The 5,000-nt window shown below is 43.3% G+C and overlaps 1 protein-coding gene across 2 annotated transcripts in view; it reads right to left on the bottom strand.

Moving 5' to 3' along the window:
• LOC113830559 (5-hydroxytryptamine receptor) overlaps window positions 1-5,000 on the bottom strand; it is a 590,145-nt gene that overhangs the window by 317,498 nt on the left and 267,647 nt on the right. The gene's annotated exons all lie outside the window — the stretch shown is intronic.

The raw sequence follows: 5,000 nt of genomic DNA, 5'->3' as shown, positions 1-5,000 counted from the left end.
ACAGACAGACAGACAGATAGGCAGTGCAGAGATACAGAAAGACAGACAGATGGGCAGTGCAGAGAGACAGATGGGCAGTGCAGAGAGACAGAAAGACAGACAGATGGGCAGTGCAGACCTACAGGAAGACAGATAGGCAGTGCAGAGAAACAGAGCAGACACACAGACAGACAGGTAAGCATGTAAGGGTGTAAAAGGACAGACTAAGACAAAGGGAATGAACATGTACAAAAGAAAAGTAAAAACAGAACGGCTCCCTTCCTCCCTTCCCTTGCACAAGCCCCCCCCCCCCTCCTCCTCCTCCTCCTCCTCCTCCTCCTCCTCCTCCTCCTCCTCCTCCTCCTCCTCCTCCTCCTCCTCCTCCTCCTCCTCCTTTGAATAAAGAAACGCACCTGAGAAACCAATAAAGATAAAAACAAATAAAATCCTCCCCCGAAAATGGTGTCTTCTCGGGGTTTTCCCTTCCGAGGAACAATCTCTTTCTGAAAGTTGGTATCCCTCGTCCTTCTGGCAGAGAGTTATCGCACAGTTACTTCGCAGAAAGACTGGCTCGATGTATCCACTCTTCTTCGCTCTCTCTATATATTTCTCTATTTCTCATTCTCTCTCTCTCTTTCTTTCTTTCTTTCTTTCTTTCTTTCTTTCTTTCTTTCTTTCTTTCTTTCTTTCTTTCTTTCTCTCTCTCTCTCTCTCTCTGTTAGATTCGGTCAATTCGTTTCCCAGCGGGTACAGAGATCCGTTCCCGATTTGATCAGCAAGGAAAAACGAAGAGAGATACCCGGCGCAGAGTCACCGAACGACGATATTAAGGGAGTGACTGACTGACTGACTGACTGACTGACTGACTGACTGACTGACTGACTGACTGACTGAGGGAGGGAGGGAGGGAAGGAAGGAGGGAGTGAGTGAGTGAGTGAGGGAAGCAGGGAAGGAGGGAGGGAGGGAGTAAGTGAGGGAGGGATGGAGGGAGGGAGGGGAGGGGAGAAGAAAGGAAAAGTGAGAAAACCGTAGCGGGGCGGGTACTGGCCTCGCGCTCGGGTGGACTCGAATGATCGCCCGAGTCCAAAAGTCTTCCAAACTTGTTCCTGTCTCCGGATCTGTTGGCCAAGACCGCTTGCCAGGTTTTGCTGGTGTCGAACCGCTCGCCAGCAGTAATTTTTTTAAAACTCTTCTCCTTTCTGCTGTTCTCTCTCGCTGTCAACACGCGTGCATGACCGTGGTTTAGGAGTACTTGTCGCCCGGCAGAGGACGTGCAGCGGCTGCAAATGGATATCAACGACGTGTCCGAAAGCGTTTAAAAGTCGACACCTGCACGCGAGGTTTCCCCCCTGAGGTGGCGTGCACTTCTGCCTTTGTCTGTCCTCGCACAAAGTCGTCCTCAGAGGATTTCTTGCGGAAGCTCGAGGCTAAGTGGTTCGAGCTTGTAGGATTCTGCGCGATCTCGTATGTTGATTGACCTGACTTGAGAAGGATTCCATTTATGGTGACAGGAAAGATGGACGCGGATCTCCAAGGATCTCAAGACTCATTGTTTAAGGAAAGAAGAAAGAAAAGAAAATGTCACTGGGAAGTCTGATAATGAAACAGATGGAAATGGAGAGAAAAGAGAGAAAAAAAGAAAAAAAAAAACAGAAAACTACGAAAAAGCAAAAGGCAATATGGGATGACACAGACGAGTTAGCAAAATTAAAAAAAAAAAAAAAAAACGAGAAATATGATTCACGCTTTCATGTTTTATAGAACTGTCATATCGGCAGATGTTTTCCGTTTCAAACAGCGTAATACAGAGAAAATTCATTCAAAAAAAATAATTCTAAATAAAAATAATCACAAGCGCAGTAATGAAACCCAGAGTAATTAATTTCATCACTATCACAAATGTACTAATAGCATGGTCCTGATATTGGCATTATTTCCACCTAATTGTTTTTAAAGATAATCAGTTGCAAATACTAACAATTACTGACAATTAACACTGTAGTCCGAATGGGATTATCAAATGACAGCACAGTAATATCAATACAGGTATTCACAGACACCAATTAAATACACGTACTGTTAACTGACATCCATAACAAACGCACATATAAAACATACTTTTACAGATTCATCCAGTCAACAAATACAAACAAACGTACATACGACATACCTCACAAAATAGAAATAAATAAAACACACACACGTATATTATCTAAAAAACTAAATAAAAACAAATAAAACACATACACGTATATTATCTAAAAACAAAATAAAAATAAATAAAACACATACACGTATATTATCTAAAAACAAAATAAAAATAAATAAAACACACACGTATATTATCTAAAAACAAAAAAATAAAAAAACGCACACATGTATATTATCCAAAAACAAAATAAAAATAAATAAAACACACACGTATATTATCTAAAAACAAAAACAAATAAAACACACACACGTATATTATCTAAAAAACAAAATAAAAACAAATAAAACACATACACGTATATTATCTAAAAACAAAATAAAAATAAATAAAACACGTATATTACCTAAAAACAAAATAAAAATAAATAAAACACATACACGTATATGATCTAAAAACAAAATAAAAATAAATAAAACACATGCACGTATATTACCTAAAAACAAAATAAAAATAAATAAAATACACACACGTATATGATCTAAAACAATGTGAATAACAACACAGACATTCGACGCCAACCCTAAATTTACGATACAATAGATACGATAAATATACAATAATACAAATAAATATACAATAAATAAATAAATACAATACAATACAATAAATATACAATAAATAAATAAATAAATAAATAAATATACAATACAAAATATACGATAAAATTACGGACGCTTGTTGTCTGTTAGGGCAAAGAAACCTCCACAATAAAGGAAAGGAAGATGGAAGGCGGGCGGAAGGAGGAGGTCAAGAACGGAGATGGAAATTAGAATGAGAGGTCAGAAAACAGATAGCTGTAGGAGAGGGAAGGGAGGAGGGGGAGGGGGAAGGAGGGAGGGAGGGAGAAGGTAGGAGGGAGGGGGGGAGGATGAGGAAAGGAGAGAGGGAGGGAGGGAGGGAGGGAGAGAGGGAGAGAGAGAGAGAGAGAGAGAGAGAGAGAGAGAGAGAGAGAGAGAGAGAGAGAGAGAGAGAGAGAGAGAAAGAGAAAGAGAGAGAGAGAGAGAGAAAGAAAGAGAGAGAGAGAGAGAGAGAGAGAGAGGAAGAGGAGGAGGCCGAGGACCAGAGCAAAGCGGAAATTAGAGGCACGGCGAAGGGGCGGGAGCAGCAAGCCAAGAGGGTCGCGTGCGAAGGGAAGAACAGGAGGAGAACAGGAGAACGCGATAACATTTCAGGGAAGAGGGGCGGCCGGAGAAGGAGAGAGAAAGAGAGAGAGGAGAGGGCGAGGATTAGAAGAAATAGGGTGAAGATGAGGAAATGATGCAGGGTAATGAGGCAAAGGAGAGGGAGGAGGAGCGACGCGGCGAGACAGAGGCGGAGGAGGAGAGCGTGCGGGGAAGGAGAGAAGAGGGTGATAAATGAGAAATGAAGAGGAGCAATGAAGAAGATGATGAACGGGGAGGGAGGAAATCCAGGCACGAGGAGCATGCATGGTGCGCGCGCGTGTGTGTGTGTGTGTGTGTGTGTGTGTGTGTGTGTGTGTGTGTGTGTGTGTGTGTGTGTGTGTGTGTGTGTGTGTGTGTACGTATGGGTTCGCGCACGCACACACACACATTCATGCTGGTGTAGTGCGCATCCGTGTGAATGTGTCGGCGAAAAAGAGAGAAATTACCACATTAGTGCCTTATAATTCACAGAATAAAATCAAAACAGACTGCAATTCATTTTTCATCTCGTGAAATACGTGCGGTAATAGATCTTGGGTGAGATCATTATTTTTCCCAGCTTCGCATAATGTTCTGCATAATATATAAATACATATATATATATATATATATATATATATATATATATATATATATGTGTGTGTGTGTGTGTGCGTGTGTGTGTGTGTGTGCGTGTGTGTGTGTGTGTGTGTGTGTGTGTGTGTGTGTGTGTGTGTGTGTGTGTGTGTGTGTGTGTGTGTTTGTATACACATATATATACGTATATATACGTATACACACACACACACACACACAAAGGGCATGCTAAACCGATTACTAGCACAACCCAACCCGGCTTTCCCTCAAGCCTCTCTCCCCTCCTTCCACCGACAGACAAGACACCGAGGAATAAACCGACCAGAAAACCAGAAAAGGAAAAGAAGAAAAAAAAAAGAACCCTTCCCGCCGCCTCCGCCCGCACGCCCGCGTCTCCTCCGAACGCCCTCCCTTGATCCTCCATAAATCTCCGGGCGCGGGTCACACTCCTCATTCGGGGGACGCGGCGCTATTGCTTGAACATAACTCGAGAGCGCTCTACACCCCTTTCTCTCTCTCTCTCTCTCTCTCTCTCTCTCTCTCTCTCTCTCTCTCTCTCTCTCTCTCTCTCTCTCTCTCTCTCTCTCTCTCTTTGTTCTTTTTTTCTTTTGTTTTCCTTTTTTCTTTTGTTTTCCTTTTTTCTTTTTTTTCCTTTTTTCATCTTTTTTGTCCTTTTTTTTCTTTTAATTTCCTTTTCTCATCTTTTTTTCCTGTTTTTTTTTTTTTTTATTTCCTTCTTTTTTTAGTGAAGCGGCCCCGGCAACGGGTGCTTGATCTCGGTGAGTTGTGTCCGCCATCAATAAGGCACAACACCTTCCATGGCCGGAGGGGGTCGCCGCCGCCGCCGCCGCTCGCTACCTAGCTGGCGATGCTGCGATCTTTGGTCCGGAACATCCATCTGCTCCGCCGCTTCTGCTCCGGTGTGCGGAAAGGAGTGTGGGGGGGGAGAGGGAGGGGAGGGAGGAAGGAAGGAAGGAAGGGATGGAGGGAGGGAGGAAGGAAGAAGGAAGGAAGGAATGGAGGGAGGGAGGGAGGAAGGGTGGGACAGACATACCGGCAGGCAGAGAAAC

The sequence above is a fragment of the Penaeus vannamei genome, chromosome 4 (genome assembly GCF_042767895.1).
Source record: "Penaeus vannamei isolate JL-2024 chromosome 4, ASM4276789v1, whole genome shotgun sequence".
Taxonomy (NCBI): domain Eukaryota; kingdom Metazoa; phylum Arthropoda; class Malacostraca; order Decapoda; family Penaeidae; genus Penaeus; species Penaeus vannamei.
The sequence above is the reverse complement of the archived record's forward strand: the minus strand, read 5'-3'. Positions and strand labels throughout refer to the sequence as shown.